This window comes from Festucalex cinctus, chromosome 16 (genome assembly GCF_051991245.1).
Source record: "Festucalex cinctus isolate MCC-2025b chromosome 16, RoL_Fcin_1.0, whole genome shotgun sequence".
Classification (NCBI taxonomy): Eukaryota; Metazoa; Chordata; class Actinopteri; order Syngnathiformes; family Syngnathidae; genus Festucalex; species Festucalex cinctus.
Window position 1 is genome coordinate 6,962,682 of NC_135426.1, and position 17,799 is coordinate 6,980,480.

At 40.9% G+C, this 17,799-nt stretch overlaps 1 long non-coding RNA gene across 3 annotated transcripts; it reads left to right on the forward strand.

The window, feature by feature from the left end:
- Window positions 1-486: 486 nt before the first annotated feature.
- On the forward strand, window positions 487-5,108 carry LOC144004338 (uncharacterized). Of its 3 annotated transcripts, XR_013279302.1 has the most exons (6): window positions 487-641; window positions 1,599-1,628; window positions 1,695-1,750; window positions 1,897-1,941; window positions 2,414-2,553; window positions 2,671-5,108. It is a non-coding gene; the product is annotated as an uncharacterized LOC144004338 (long non-coding RNA). The 3 variants fall into 3 exon arrangements; XR_013279301.1 differs by having other exon boundaries at window positions 487-1,941; window positions 2,671-3,028; window positions 3,764-5,108; XR_013279300.1 differs by having other exon boundaries at window positions 487-1,941.
- Window positions 5,109-17,799: the final 12,691 nt, after the last annotated feature.

Sequence of the window (17,799 nt, forward strand, 5' to 3'; positions counted from 1 at the left end):
TATGCTTCCATTTAATTAGCAACTTTGACAATATTTCCGCCAAATAATGTCAAAATGCTGAGTCTGAGTGGATAGGCCACTTTAACCAGCGTACAGCACACCAAGAATTTGCCAATGCAGTCATCATGAAGGGTCACCAGGTGGCACTAGTGTGCAAAGCACTGTTAAACAAGCAGGAGAAGAAGGTTGATGCTCATTTGGAAATTAAAAAGAAAAACCAAAAAGGACGAAACGAATTACTTAAATTTATTTAAACAAACCACAAAAAACGTGATGTGAAGATGTTGAGAGCTGATGCCCGGTAAGAGCACTAATTTTCAAGAGTATCGTGTCGTAGCAGTTTCTCACAAGGATATTTTGCTCCTTGCATGATTTGCTTGAGGGGGCACAACAGCCTTTGACATTTGAGCACATCGCGTTGTAATTCAATCCGTTTGCTTCATTTAGCACATTGGGTCCTTTGTCACTTTTTTTTTTTTTTTTTTTTTTTCTCCTTTTTTCATGCTGTTTCTTGCCACAAGGTGGCGATAGTACCCGCCGGAAACTGCAGGGCGCTTCCGGAGAACTTGACTTCCGGCTCTACGTGTTGGGGGGAAATGTTTGCAGGCCACCCGGAAGGCGGAAGTGGAGCCGTGTTTGAGGTAGTGATGGCAAAATGAAGCCCCGTAAAGCAGTGAAGCCCTGCAGTGAAATGCTTCACACACACGTAGGGGCTTCAAGATGATTCAGTTCCTCGACTACGCCATCATGTGGACAGAAAAATGTATAACATGCTTGGTGCATGCAATAAAATGGTGGGGTGTAAATCATGCTCTAAATACAAAAGAATATATATTTGAAGAGTGTTTTAACATGAATTGTTCTGTGTTACTTTGTCTATGTTTGTGCTTATGCAACAAGTGAAAATGTGAAATAAGGAGGTAAAATAAAGTGCTTATTCATTTTTATTTAAAAACTATTTTTTCCGAAGTTTTTGGACTCAGGCGGTTTCTTTTTTTTTGCAGAGAATTTCACCTGCTTTGGAAAAAAACTCTTTCACATGGTACTGATGAAGCAGGGGTGCATCGATATGAGATAGCAAGTTTGTATAGAATATATTTCTGTGATTCCCAGTACTGAAGGGGACTTTCAACTGTGAACAGAAAAATGTGAATTTTATGTGTTGTCACATTTTATTTTATTTTATTATTGGAATCTGTTAAAATAGTACCGTAATTACAGTGCATTACCTTCTGAGGTGAGATCTGCTCAAAGTGCTCCTAAACAAGGGCAAATCTCTTTCTTGCTGGTTCCATCGCAAAAAGAAGCTCGTCAAATCGAATGCCAAAAGCAAAAAAAGTAGCGCAATAAGGGACCCGAAAACACAAAAAGTGAAGGGGAATCCATAGCGTTTCTTTGCCGCTTTTATTTCGAACTACACTCAAACCTAGCGAATCATTTCCTGAATCAGTCACGTGGTACACCTGCTTCGTGGGGCTTCAAACGTCACCACGTACGTCATCAACACACGCATTGACACGCCGTTCATGAACCACTCATCTGCATTACTCGGCACACGCTTCAGGGATTCGACCCGAGAAGCACATCACTAGTTTGAGGTCATTTCGTTTTAGCGCCTGAGGCTTAATGTGTGTAACTTGTGGTTAAATGTGCTGTTTGGGCTTAATTTCTGTTTCATTTTCGAACGTTTCTAGTTTCAGGCGTCGAGATAATTGGAGAAAGGTGTCCGGTGTGGGAGTGGTGTCAACAGGTGCACTAAAATGGCCACATGGCTCGCACTCGCAGCAAGATGGCGACCAGCGTTTGGACCACATTTTTAATGCACAAAGCTAGCACACTGGTTTGATTTGAAAATGTTTGGCAATGTTTGTCACAGTGGTTTTGTGCTTTTTGCAGGTGTTCACCAGAGCAACAGGAACTGCGTTCAAGGAAAGATTTGTGGTATATAGGTCTCTTACCCCCTCCATTTTTTTTCTTTCATTTTGGAAGGCCTTTGGTTTGCTGTCTGTGTCCAAAAAGAAATTCTAATCTCTGGTATTCTAATAGAGTTTTCAATTGTGTACCTCAGCATGATTGTATTTATTTATTTATTTATTTATTTATTATTTTTTTAAGCAAAGTACCCCCTAATCAGTGCAAAGCATTTTGGATTTTATATATCTCAGTTCTGTGCCAGTTTCAGTTTCTGCCTGGTGTTAACTCTGTAAATCTCTAAAACTGAGACAAAAAGTTATAACAGTGTATATAGTTCACTTAATTGGGAATAGTTTTGAATATATTCCAACAAAGTGCAATCGAACATATTCCAACAAAGTGCAATCGATTTATAAAAGCAAATAGGATATTGTCCAATAATGTGGACATTTCTGGCATGTGAAAAGCCACGCTTGTAGTAAAGTTTTTCTTTTTACAGTCTTTTCCTAAAGGTTTGACTCCCACCCCTCGACTCGTACATGATCAACCTGCAGGGCCCACTGAAAAAGAAAGAAATGGATTGGTTGATCCATTGCCGGTCACGTCTCAAGGTTTCCTTGGATGGGATCTAGGTCAGGGGTATGCTGCAAAACTTTGGCCAGCTGTGGGCTCAAGAAGCCCTTTTGAGATTTATTTATTTTTTTCATTTTTATTTTTTTGGAAGAACAGGCTACACAAATGCACTTGTTCTTGCAGGAAGGAGCTGGAGTCCATCGAGTTGAACCACAGAAGAGTCAAAATGTGCCAAAAGACAAGAGTGAGCAAAGTTCAAGGGGTCATGTACATTTGTGTTCTTCAGGGTTAAAGAGTCAGACAAAGGTAACAAAACACGTCAACTAAATCAACAAGTGGCGCTACTACAATTCTTGGTGGTGGTGTTGTTGCACGTCTCAGACAGAGCTGTATGTGACGAGGAAAAGGAGCACTTCCACACATCAAATCAAGAATTTCGGGAGAATCTGTGGCATGAGGAAATGGTCAACAGGAGCTTTAACTATTCTGATGTATTTTAGTTGAGTGTCTCCCCTCCCTGTCAACTTTTGGCACTCATGAGGTATGCTACCTGGGTCATTTCCCAAAAAGTTTTTTTCTTTGTCTTTTCATACGCGCAAATGTTGCACATGAACAGAGTACAGGCTCCCTAAAATTCTCATGAGTGCCGTAGGATTGCGAGTTGTGCACATGTGGCAAGTGTTTTGTCAATGTTCATTCAACTCATCTCAACTTGATTTATAAAGCAGATTTAACACTGCAGTACATCCGTCTGAATTACACCCCCATAATTAAAAATATTGGAATGCTTAAGATTTAAAAAATAAAATAAAATAAAAAATTACTAGTGACATAACTTATAGTAATCTCATTGGTCAGGACCGGTGTCAGACTTAATGGCATCTCGCATTGGCTCAGCGGGGCAGTCGATTTATAAAACCAAATACGATATTGTCCTGTGAGTGTAAGCTATGGTAACAGTTAGACTCTTGCCAATATTTTCTGATAAGTTTGCCTCCCACCCCTCGACTCAAACATGATCAATCTGCAGGGATCACAGACTAGGAACGCGATTGGTCGCTCTATCACTGGTCTCTTGTCAAGGTTTCTTCAGGTGGGGTTTAGGTCGGGGGATGCTACCAGCTGTGGGCTCAAGAATCCCTTTGTGATGGTATTTGTGACTGACTCGACAAATGCACTTAATTTCTTTCAGCAGGGAGGACGAGGAGCTTAAGTCGGTTGAGCCGAACCGAAGCACCGGTCGCACAAGTCGTGTATGTGTGTGCTTGTTTTTCAGGGTAGAGTCTGACAAGTTGTTCAAGTAGGGAGCGGCAGGAAGGGCAAGTGACCTGGGGTGAGAGGAGAGTTAGAATTTTCAAAATAAAACGGGAAACATGGACACAAAATAAAAGCATGGGCCGTCACTCCGCCACCGGCGTGACAGTGGATGACAACACATTCACACGAGTCTGTTTTCTTTTTCCTGCAGCGTCCCCAAACAAGAAAGGTTGCAGGTGCTACGCTGAAGAGCAGAACACCAACCTTACAGGGAGAATATCTTTTGATTTTACTTGCTGTGTTTTTCTCCACTCTGTCACCAACTCACTGGATGTGCACCAACTCACACTGACTGCATGCTTGTCCTTTTGTGTCCTGAGCTGTGTGTCCAATCAAAACCATGATGAAGCCTGTTTGTACATCTATGAAATGTTCTTTTCAACAGGTTTTTATTTATTCTGGATGAAACTGAAGCTTCCTTTACTTCTGTATGTTCCAAATGTGCTTTTCTGCTTGAATGACAATTTGAATTTAATTTCAAGTTGTCTAAGACATTGTGAAGGGAGTACTGTACATGCATGATGCATTTAATGATTACAAATATGTAGTGTTTCACTATATTTTGCCAAGAATGCTGTCATAAAACTTTAAAAACCAGAATGAAACATTAAACATGTATGGCACCTTTCACAATTAAACAGCTTTACTTACTAGAAAGTAAAAGTAATACTGTCACCCACTCTTCCCAGCCTCGTTCACGTCCTGCAAAGTGTTTCACTAAATTTAGCCAAGCATTCTGTGTAATATATATTTTTTAAACAATGTCATTAAAATCTTGCATAAGATGGGGGATTGTTACCTAAAAGTACTGTCACCCCCAACCCAAGCCTCGTTCACATCCTGCAAGTTGGTGGATGTTGCAGAGAGGCACCATAAGCCATTGGATGAAGGTGATGATGATGATGATGATGATGATGTGCACAATGAAGTACATACATAATTGTACAGTATGTGTTTTCTGCAGGCTGGGCCACAAGCCGGATGGGACCAAAGGCCGTGCAGGGGGGGCCAGTTAAGTCGACGCTCCAATCCAATAAGTCGGGTACTCTGCTTTACTTTCTGATGCTTCTGATATGTGCGTTCTGCACTGAGCAAGCGGGCCAAGATCTGAGGTTGGACCACTTGCCTGGTGGCGGTGCGGAGGAGGTTTCTACATTGATTGACAGGGCCAAGTCTTGAGGAATAGTGCGTCTCCTAAGGAGCCCACTTGCGGCACTTCAGTTCATCAAATGGAGTCTCGTGCTGTTTGACTTGAAATGTTTTGTCATCACGTTGTGTTCAATGTTGTCCACTCGGCAACCGTTGGCAGCCTGGATGGTCTGTGGGTTCAAAATAGCCTCTGTTTTTTTTTTTTTTTTTCCCTCCAGGTTTCGTGACCATCATCAGGGGTGGGAGTGAAAATAAAAAATAAAAAATAAAAAAATGCCCAAGAACCTTTTTAAAGAACATACTTTTTTCACACCTCAAAATGTTGCACGTTAACAAGTACGAGTCCGCTAAAGTTTGTCGCATCAGTGACGTGGTGTTGCCAGGTGTACACTAGGAATGTCACAATAAGGGCATTATCGTGATATTAAAACTGCCACAATATCGTCGTCATGTTCACAATATTTAAAAGGAACGCATCTGTTAAAGTCGGGTTGATTTCTATTTGTGCAGTTCTAGCACCCTCTAGTGGCTAGTTTATTAGTGCAATTTAATTTTCATTCGGGATGTTTTGGCCTTCTATGTTTAAAATCTATACTAATTGTCAGATGAAGGGGAACCTAATTTGCTTGTGAAGCAATCAATGTGTGCATTAGCAAGTAAGAGCCTCACTGTTATTAGAGATTGTAGGTGTTTTTTATGCATTGCTGTTATGTACAAAAGCACAATATGTTTATTTTTTTAAGAATATTGTGATCTTTTTTAAATATCGCCAACGCCCCCACAATATCGTGATAATTATCGTATCGTGAGGTTTGGATATAATTACATCCCTAGTGTACACATGCAGCGAGCGTTTCATTGTCAGGGTTCAAGACGTACAGGCTTCAAAATTTCTTTGCAACAAGAAGAATTATTAAAAGCGATATGCCAGTGGCAATTAAGTCTTTGCGACAGTGAAAAAATTGTGATTTTTGAAAAAAAATGGTTGCAACATTTTTCAAGTATCATTTGCAAGGCACCAGAATGCCCTGAAATGTTGCAATGTTGCAATGGTCTGAATTGTGTCCATAAAAGAAATTGACAGTAATGCTAAAATGTTTAAACTAATTCATGTCATTTTTTTTTTTTTTTTTTTTTTTTGAAATCAATTTTTTTGATGGTTCAACTCCTATATACTGAACAATTTTATCGATTTAACACTTTGCACTACAATGGTCTGAATTATGAGTGAGTGTGGATGGTTGTTCGTCTCTGTGTGCCCTGCGATTGGCTGGCAACCAGTCCAGGGTGTCCCCCGCCTACTGCCCAGAGTCAGCTGACATAGGATGTACAGTGTTTCACTGAATTTTGCCATGCCTGCTGTATAATAAAGCATGAAAAACATTTAGAATGAACAGTAAACATATATATATATATATACACATATATATATATATATATATATATATATATATATATATATATATATATATATATATATATATATATATCCATACATCCATTTTCTTCACCGCTTATTCCTCACAAGGGTCGCGGGGGGTGCTGGCGCCATATTTTTTAATAATTAAATGCATCATGCATGTACTCCCTTCCCAATGTCTCAAATGGACAACTTGCTTTCAGGTTACATTTTTAATTCTGGGAGAGAGGAGGAGGAAGAAGGAAAAAAAACTGCTGAAAAGAACATTTCATAGATGTACAAAGGCTCCATCATCTTGGTTTTGATTGGACGCACAGCTAAGGGCAAAAAAAAAAAAAAAAAAAGGGACACGTATGCACAGTGTGAGTTGGTGCGCACTCAGTGAGTTGGTGACAGAGTGGAGACAAACATAACAAGTAGAACAAAAGATACCCTCCCTGTATGGTTGTGTACTGCTCTTCAGCGTAGCACCTGCAACCTTTGTTTGGGAACGCTGCAGGAAAAAGAAAAGAGACTCATGAATGTGTTGTCATCCATATTGACGCGCAATAATTACACTCGCCTGAGGAGCAATGAAAACGTGCATCTTGAACTCTGGGACATTTGTGTACGTTTCTTGTTCTTCAGCCTTAAACAGGAAGGGGGGTTGTATTCATGTTGTTCAATAATGCCCTCACACAAAGCCTGCACTGCACACGTCAACTCAAAGGAAAAAGCTGCTCAGCACCCAAACACGCCAAATGATGACTTGCGCGATGGTCACTGTTGATTTTTGATGCTGCTGTGGTTCGACTCGACAGACTCCTCCTCCTTCCTGCAAGATCAAGTCAAGTGCATTTGTCGAGCCCGTCGAGTCACAAATACCATCTCAATTGGCTTCTTGAGACTACAGCTGGCCAAAGGTTGGCAGCATCCCACAACCTCAACCCCATCTGAAGAAACCTTGACAAGAGACCAGTGATAGAGCGACCAAAGAAGTATACTCTTTAGGAGGTTCTTGGGCATTTTTTACATGCGAATTTCCACTCCCACTGCCGATGGCTCTTTTGAACCCACGGTCCATACAGGATGCAACGCATGCTGAGTGGATATTTAACACAATGTGGTGACAAACAATTTCAAGTCAAACAACACGAGACTCCATTTGATGAATTAAAGCGCTGCTAAAGACCTGTGGCCCTGTCAATCGACGCAGAAACCTCCACAGGGCTGCCGCCGGCGGGGAAGTGGTTCACCTCAGATCTTGGCCCGGTCGCTCAATGGAGAACACACATTACTAAAGCATCAGAAAGTAAAGCAGAGTACCGGACTTCTGTCACACTTATTGGATTGGAGAGTCAACTTGACTGGTTCCCCCTGCACGGCATTGGGTCCCATCCGGCTTGTGGCCCAGCCTGCAAAAACACTTAGACTTAGACTTGACTTTATTGATCCCTTTGGGATGGCTCCCTCTGGGAAATTTACATACTGTACAATTACGTGTATACTTCATTGTGCGCATCATCATCATCATCATCATCATCATCATCATCATTATCATCATCATCATCCAGTGGCTCATGGCGCCTCTCTGCAACATCCACCAACTTGCAGGATGTGAACGAGGCTGAAAAAGAGGGTGGCAGGATTACTTTTGGGCAACAATCCCATCTTATGCAAGATTTTAATGACATTGTTTTTAAAAAAAAAAATATTACACAGAATGCTTGGCTAAATTTAGTGAAACACTTTACATATTTGTAATCATTAAATGCACCATGCATGTATTCCCTCCTCAATGTCTCAAATGGACAACATGATATGACATACAAATTTTAATTCAAGCAGAAAAGCACATTTGGAGCATACAGAAGTAAAGGAAGCTGAATCAAGGACGCATCTGTTGAGGAAGGACGCATCTGTACTTGCTCCTGCACTCGCTCGTGAATCTAACTACTTGTTGATTTTTGCATTGGGATTTTTAACTACATTGTTGCAGAATGCCTGGCGGAAAAAGAGCTGACGAGATTGAGGAGATAAAATCTTCTCTTAAAAAACTCAGTGGAATGGTTGCCGAATTACTTGAAATGAAGAAGAGCATTGAGCCACTTCTTCAGGAAATACAGCAATTGAAGAAAGAGACACAGGAAAAAGATCGACACATTGTTGCCTTGGAACAAAAAGTGGATGATTTGGAACAAAATCTTCGTATCAACGATGTGATAGTCACCGGTATCAAGATCAAGCCGCGCCGTGGCCCTTTGAGAGCTGCGGCTAGCACGAGCACGGAAGATTCTGACCAACATTCAGGGAACGAGACTGTGGAACAGCAAGTGACACTTCAACTCAGAGATTTGGGATTAACTGTTGATCCTGCGCACATTCAGATGTGCTTTTCGCTTCCAACTGGAGGGACACGACCACCGGCAGTTCTGATCAGGTTTGTTGACAGAAAGAAAAAGATTGCTCTTCTGAGAGACCGTCACAAGCTTCGTGGGAAACATGTCTACATCAACGAAAACCTCACCAAACGAAATGCTGACATCGCCAAAAAGGCTCGACTAATGAGAAAGAATGGACTTATCGAAAGCACGTGGACAAAAGACTGCCGAATTTTTATTCAAACTAAAGATAACTCTGGTCAACTAAAAACACGAATCGTGAAAGGAGCTGAGGAATTGGCAGCGCTTGAGAGACAACAGTAATTCACAATATCACAACAACAACAACAACATCACTAATTACCCAAAGCTGGAGTTGTATATGATTATTTGCTGACTTTGCCAAGGCTAACTCTTGTTTATACACCTGCATTGATAACATGTATTGCTGTTCCCGTTTGAATCTAAATATTGTCTGGCTCGAATTCCGTTTGGACATTTGTTGTAACAGTCAAGGCTACATGATAAGGCTGTATTGTGGCTCCAATGAATCTGCTGTCAATACGCAAAATGGGGGTTGGTGGTCTGGTTCCTGGAATGCAGCTGGCGTGGGCCGCTCTGCTGGGTGAGCTCGGCTGGGCAGCGCACAGGAGTCATCAGATCCACAACATGCTAGCAACCAGTGGTGCTACCTGACCAGAATCGAGTGCTGAAATTGCTTGAAAGCAATGGGCCGAATGCAAGCCGATCTACTCTTCTGGAAAGCACATGTGTGAAAGCTGATCCGAGGTCAGCGAAGACCCTACTGGTGAAAGAGAAGAATTGCGCTTGCCTTGGCTGCTCGCCTGGCGGGGTGGGCTTGCTGGTGGCGTCTGGGGACCGACTCACCAGTTCTAAATGACTGGGACTAGCCACAATCTACACACGGACATTCAAGATGAACTGAGCAGTGTCTGGGATAGTATGGGATGGATAACGATAAAAATTAATGTCTATTCTAAATAATGTATATGATTGATGCGTTATAGTAATGGGTCGATGGGGACGGGTCTCGAATAAGCTTCGGCTTCTACCCGTCAGCCCTTCTTTCGGATGTCAATGTTGCAAATGATGTGATGTGATTGATGTAAACTGTAATTTGTCCAAAAGGAAAAAATAAATAAATAAATAAATAAATAAGCTTCAGTTTCATCCAGAATAAATAAAAACCTGTTGAAAAGAACATTTCATAGATGTACAAACAGGCTTCATCATCATGGTTTTGATTGGATGCACAGCTCAGGACAAAAAAGGACAAGCATGCAGTCAGTGTGAGTTGGTGACAAAGTGGAGACAAACATAGCAAGTAGAACAAAAGATACTCTTCTGTATGGTTGGTGTTGGTGGAAAAAGAAAACAGACTCATGTGAATGTGTTGTAGTTCATGTTGACGTGCAATAATTGCACACTCACCTCAAGAGCAATAAAGACGTTCATCTGGAGCTGCGGGACGCTTGTGTGCGTTTCTTGTTCTTCAGCCTGAAACAGGAAACAAAAAAAAGGTTTTATTCATTCAGGATGGAGTCCCTCACTCCATACAAACAAAAACTACTCTTCTCCCTCCTCATCTTGTAGACATTTGCACTTTTGACGCTGCTTTGGTTCGACTCGACAGACTCCTCCATCTTCCTGCAAGATCAAGTCAACTAGCTGGCCAAAGGTTGGCAGCATCCCCGACCGAAACCCCATCTGAGGAAACATTGAGGGAAAAGGGGTAAGAGATGGAGCGACCAATCCCCTGTATGTTATGTGCAACTCAGTAGGGTAGCGAGTACGACTGCTCTGCCAAACAACAATTCAGCAAATTATTTCTCCCCTATACAACTAAACACTACACTGTGTATTTTTTATTTTTTTATTTTTTACCTGGCTTTTTGGCACATCTGATTCATCATCCAATATGCACACTGCAAAAGAAAAATCTAAAAATCAATTGCGCGCAGGTCACTTGTTTGTTCATGTATTCATGACCTTGGTCCAGGTCCTTTTGTACAACCTGGTGCTGAGACAACCCTGAAACAAACAAGAAATATAAATAAATAAATAAAATAGTGTGTTTATAAATATGATGAACTCCATCACTCCATTCTGAGGAAACAAATATGGAATTACTCCATTTTGAGCAGAAAATAAGGACACACCCAGTCAATTTCCTTTCCTTAAATGGGCACCTGCCTCAAATTACATCTGTTCGTTAGTCAGCAGTTAAAAACAGTGCAGTTATCACACTTATTACGACTGTTTCATGCTTTTTATCTGAGTTTGATCTACAGAATAAAACGTCTGAGTGAGTGCTTGTCCAAGACTGGTGATTCCATACTTTTTGCTAGGGGTTGTATGTCATAAGTATGATGGGTCAGACTACATTATCACCATCTCATGGTCAGCATGAGAAATGCTTTCAGTTCCAAAGTTCTGGCTTCGTGTATTCCACATTCTGTATTGAAATTGTGATGATACCCATTTTAAAACTTCAGTCAAATGATGACCTTTTTTTATGCAACCTCTAAACTGTTCAGTATACATCATTCAACAGTTTTTCATTCACCCTTAATCTGTGAAGAAATTCCATTGTCGAGTCAGCAAAATGTATAAAGGATTACTCTTTCATGAAAGTCTTTCCTAACACCTGAAAGGATAAGTAACCGTAAATAACTAGCCACAACAGCACATGCATGCACACATTATGTGTGCATCTTTCAAGGTTAAAAATAACTTTGCCAGTTGATTTATGTTTGCCCCAGTAAATACAACACATACATCTAATTAGCCATAATTGATTGTCATCCCGTTTTTCTTCCCTGATGGCCTCTTCTATATCGCCACCACTGGCATGTTTCCATCACAGACAAATGACAAGGCACAGTCAAGACATAACATAGATCGGTTTCCCTTTTTCCCTCTCTCTCTCTCTCTCTCTCTCTCTCTCTCTCTCTCTCTCTCTCTCTCTCTCTCTCTCTCTCTCTCTCTCTCTCTCCTCTCTCTCTTCTCTCTCTCTCTCTCTCTCTCTCTCTCTCTCTCTCTCCTCTCTCTCTCTCTCTCTCTCTCTCTCTCTCTCTCTCTCTCTCTCTCTCTCTCTCTCTCTCTCTCTCTCTCTCTCTCTCTCTCTCTCTCTCTCTCTCTCTCTCTCTCTCTACATTCAAGGTACCACTACATTTGCTTTTGTCATCTAACTATTCCTCAGGAGAGGCAATTAGCCACAGCAAAGCGACTTAGTACACACACACATGCATGTACGCAAATGCAGGTGCATACACACAATTCCAAGGAGAGCAATATGTTAGACCAAAAGAATCCCTGAAACGAATCAAGAGGTTGAGACAGTCAGTTTAATCGTATAAATGATTTTACTTTATATGCAGCAAGGCAACGTTGAGATAAATGTATGTACATATTCTCCATATCAAAGACATAAAAGACAATTGCTGCACCACCCAAAACCATAACATGGTCATTTGAGACTTATTCTTTTCAAAAGAATCACTAGCTGAAACAAAAGTATGGCAAATGAAAGACAAACTGATCTCACATGTATATATGTTGTTTTTTTTTTTTGCACATTCTTACTACAATGACCACAACCTTTTTCTTTTTTTACTCCCCAATGGGCTGCAAATGTCACGCTGCTATCAATTGACTTGTAACCAACCTCAACAACTCTCTTGCCAAGATGTCACTTTTAGTCAGAGGGCATTTACACCTTCCAATAAGACCAAAAGAGATCCTTGTCTGTTCAATAACTTATAAATTAATGTTAAAATCAATATCATAATATTGTAAAAAATAAAGAGCTCATACTAAAAAAAGCACAATATTGTGCTTTTGTACATAACATCAATGTTATGTTATTATTATGTTTTATTATTATTATTGTTATGTTGTTAATGCACACACACATTGAGTTCCTCCACATATTGACTCGAGTCGATTCACAGGCATATTATGTTCCCCTTCATCTGACAATTAGTGTAGATTTTAAACATAGAAGGGCCAAAACATCCCGAATGAAAATCAAATTGCAATAAAATAAAAAAAAAAACTAGCCACGAGGGTGCTAGAACTGCACAAATGGAAATCAACCTGACTTTTTGAACAGATGTGTTGCATTTAAACATCATGAACATGACGACGACGATATTGTGGCAGTTTTAATATCACGTTATTGCGCTTATCGTTACATCCCTATTGACTATATTTGAATGCTAATTGCTGCAAAACAGATACAATTCCACCCCCAATTAAAGAACACACTAAATCTTTCTTTGGGTGGGTTCCATGTATGTGTATAACAATAGAACACAATACTCTGTAGGCCTTGCAAAATCCGGTAAAAAAAAAAAAAAAAAATATATATATATATATATATATATATATATATATATATATATATATATATATATATATATATATATATGTGGGGGGGTTAAAAACATGAGCCTTGACTATGAAATTCATGACACTGTTTTATATCCTCATCTGATTGCAAGGAGGTCTACAAACAGTCCATTGCCTCCGATTACTTAGAAGGGTCCCCTTCTCACGAGCAAACTTCATTTGGCATTCGCACACAAACCATGTTGCAAGGGCACATGCAGACAACCCCCAACTTCATTTGGCTTAACACACACAGCAAAAAAGTCACTCTCCCTGCACAATGTTGATTATGAGGGCGCAGTGTTTAGGGATGCAAGGGAGAGCGGATAAAGAATTTGAATTCCTGGCAGAGGCTATCAGTAAAAGGTTATGAAGCCGTTGTTGATGCATCCATTTGTTGCGGCTGCATCCAGCGTTGTGACATTTATCAAGTATGTCCAGTTAAATGTCACCCAGAGAGGTAGCAAACTGTCCTGTTCCTAATTAGGAGCCTGAAAGTCACATAGAAAGTCCCTCTCATCCACTTCAGGACAACATTGATCTCTTTCTTTAGCAGGCCCTCCATATTCAGCACAAGACACCCCCTTAGCAGTGAGTGCATGTTAAGCAAACTTTAGGCTCTAACAATCGATTGTGCGAAGGGGATAAAGCGCAGACAAATGTGGAGGGATGTAGGCCATCCGTCACAGACACAGGGCTCATTGTTTGCAGATTGCAACCAATGAGGGGAGCCGGCTTCTTCCCCCAGCGGGCCCCACAAATCACAGGTAGGCAGGCAGGGAAGCGCACAGCTTGTCGGCAGGCTGGGAATAGTCGCAAAAGCGGGACGCCCAAGCCCCAGCTGTACAGAACAAACTGCCGAGCTTGTACAACCCCCCCTCACAAGACCCCATTTCACTACACACACTTTGAAATTGATTTTGTGGTAAGAGTGAGGAAGAAAGAATTGTAGAATGCAAAGATATGAAATACAATGCACAAATGGCAGGCAGCACTTGTATTACATGCCTGTTTTTTGTCAGTTCATTGTATGCATTTCAATATGCATTTCATCCATCCATCCATTTTCTTAACCGCTTGTTCCTCACAAGGGGTGCGGGGGTGCTGTAGCCTATCCCAGCCCGCTTCTGGCAGTAGACGGGGTACACCCTGAACTGGTGGCCAGCCAATCGCGGGGCACACAGACAAACAACCATCCACACGCACAAGCACACCTAGAGACAATTCGGAGTGCCCAATTAACCTGCCATGTATGTCTTTGAATGTGGGAGGAGACCGGAGTACCCGGAGAAGATCCACACAGGAACGGGGAGAACATGCAAACTCGAGCCGTGACTCGAACTTGCGTCCTCAGTACTGGGAGGCAGACGTGCTAACCACTCACTCACCGTGCCGCCCTAAAATAAATCTCACGCATGAAAATAATTGTCTCCCACTCTAATCAGAATTTTTGACTTCTACATAATTTATCTTTGTTTGCCATTACTAACATGTGGGTATTGAAATTTTAAATTTTTCTAAAATGGCTGGCAGTAATTCTTAATTATTTTTTGCTGAATTTATCCAGTTTCCTTATGGTATGATTTCATGTTGGCGCTTCCATCATTGACAGATGCCCACATTTTCTGCACGTGTTATGACACAAAAGCCTACTTCAGTCTGTACTTGATCACTTCCCGCCCTCCATTTGACTTCTCTGAAAAAAGGCCAGGCCTCATACAGAGAAGGAAAATCTTTAAAGACACTGAAATCCATTTTCAATCCTAAGAAACCATCACAAACACATGAAGTCTGATTCAAGCCCAGTCACAGCAGTTCCAACTACGATGCACAATAAGGGCACACTCACACTCATGCAGACACAGGATTCATCTTTTGGGAAGAACTGCAGTGTGGAATACATATCATGTACTGGATGGAGTTCTTAATGGGGAGGGTTGTTGAATTCATGTGAAGTGACCTGCAAGTTAGACAGAGCCAAAAATGGAGCCAAAGACTCAAGGGGGAGTGGGTGCGAAGCCTTGAGATTGATGATAGGCTGTGCAAAAGTATGTTTTCACACATTTATTATGCTTAATTCTGACATCATAGTGAATTAATTTGATGTTTTTTTCATCAAAAATAGTAGTGAAGTAGCAAGATAACAAACTACAGAACTGATTTTTTGGATGTTTCAGCTGGCCATAAAACTCAACATCATCCATGTTATTCACAACATGGGTTGAGATGCCTGTCTAGAAATCCACCCAAAATCATGCAAATAATTCTCACATTTTGGCAGGAAGGTGAGAATTCCCCTCACTCTCTGCTTCTGGCTCATCCCAACAGGGCAGCACTTGCGAGACAACATCAGGCAAAAGCAGTCCGCCTTGTAATAGAAAAAGTATGTATAAATTACTGCTTTTAACAAAACATCATTCCCAAGATTCCATCTGGCGTCTTAAAAACACCGCTCTGTCCTGTCTAAGGAAGTTTTGGTTGTTGGTATTGGAAGAATGGTCCTTAAGAGCAGTGAACATAAATGCCATGAAACTTTGAAATACTAAAATATGATGATTCTTAGATCAAATCCAAAGTTATTCCTCACGGCAACCATGCCAAAAGAGATTGAGCAAGAACACGTTTCAGGCTTTCAGCCCTCATTTAGAACCAGACTAAATCTCAGAATGGTACCAAGAAAAACCAAAGGACAAACGAGATGAATGAACTCTTGTCTTGGAAGCAGGTGTACCCAACTCATCACAAACTTCGCTAACCAGTTAGTTACACAAGAGTCATGACATAAATCATTCACTTCTTCTACTCTCAGACTTGGTCTCCTCTTCTCTCATTGCAAAAAGCTCTTTAATCCACTCTCTGCTAATCTACCCACCACTTTTTCATGAGCTATTAAAAGCTGTCAAGGCAAGGTTGGCCTTCGCTCCGTCATCCCCAGGAGTTCCTACCACTGGCGCAGTCCAGAAGAGAGCCTGCATATACCACACATCATCTATGAAGCATAAATTACACCTGCACCCGCACTCACTGAATGCCTTTATAAATTCTCATATTGCTAAAGAGGTATGTAGGAATAATTGTTAATAATAAGTTATCGTACATTTGCTGCAATGAAATGCTTCTGCTTGCAATGAAGAATGTTTTGCTTTGCACTCACATTCACATAGCCTAGCCATATGTTATCTTATCATATATTTGCTGCAAGGAAGAATGCTTTGCTCTGTTCCCACTCACATTCACATAGCCTGGTATTTGAAGATAACTCAAAAAGCTGAAGAACCACAACATCTAACGCAGCAGAATTGTTCGAGCCAGTCTGCTGAGGTCGCCTGTTTTCTGTTAAGAAATAATTGCAAACTTGACCACACATGTACTCAGCAATCTTCTCCTCACATCCACAACACATAGACAAACAAGTACACTGTGTTCAAACTATGCCTTGCATTGCCATTTTTAGGGTTGGAACACCCATGTAACTAGAGGCGTGGAAAACCAAATAGATAGAGAAGGTGAGGAGAGGAATCTTCAGAGTGCAGGAGTGAATTGTGTCAGTCAGTTCCTCTCCTCTCTGCTCGCGAGCCCTGAACTGAGTGTCTTCTCTCCTTTTTGTGTCGTGTTATATAGATATCAAACAGGTAACCCTGACAAGGTACTTTTGCTGTGTATGGTTTGTTTCTCAGGAGCTTGTTTTATATGGCCCATACAGGAGAAGTACATGACTTGATTGGAGGTCTTAAGTGTAGACACAATATGCATTCAGTCAATTAGCACAACTGCTGAATCACATTTGATCGTATAACATTTTCAAACCATTCCACTCACAAAATCAAATCCGCCACTGTACTATTTGTTTCATAGAAGCTTCACACAACAATATTCTACAAGTTTAATCCACCATCAAGTCCAAAGCAAGACTATTTTCCCTCATTTGCGGTCCAGATAGAATACTTGGTCATGCAAACAGGCTACTTATGCTTAAATTGTGCGTTATTGAATTATCTAGCAAATTTAATGCAACAATAGGGCAGCATCCAATTAAAAAGAGAACACAAGTTATGTTTGCATATACGGCCACTGCGGCTCCCACAACTGTAGGGATTTATGAGTTTCAATTTCACACCTCTGACCATTTGATGCAGGCTGTTTCGCTCCACTCCGCCTCTCCTTACACTCTGCTTCCATTCCAAAATCTGCCAAATACTCCAACATCCTCATTTATTCTTCATCTAATTACTTATTCAATGTCATCCCCTGATTTCAAGGGCTGTCGTTTTTTTGGAAAGGGGTAGAATAGATTCACTTTTATTGTCTCACTTTTAGACTTTGTTCCTTCCTCAAGATCTACTTAAAAGGAGTTTAGCCTAGTTTTTATTTTTATTTTTTTTTTCAAGGTAAAAGACAAGGAAGTCTCCACTTGAGTGATTTTTGGACAATCCCCAAAGAATAAATGTATTTATTTACCGTAAAGTTCACTTCGCATGGTATCGCAAAGGGAATTGCTTTCTTTCTCTTTCTGTTGTAGCAGCTGTATCTGGGTCATCTAAATGAACATCCACCTTCATTATGTCAATGTCAACCTACCACCTGTTTCACTGTGACTCCACCTGCTGTGGTAATAAAGTGCTATAATGGCACACACATTTGGTGCAAATGCAG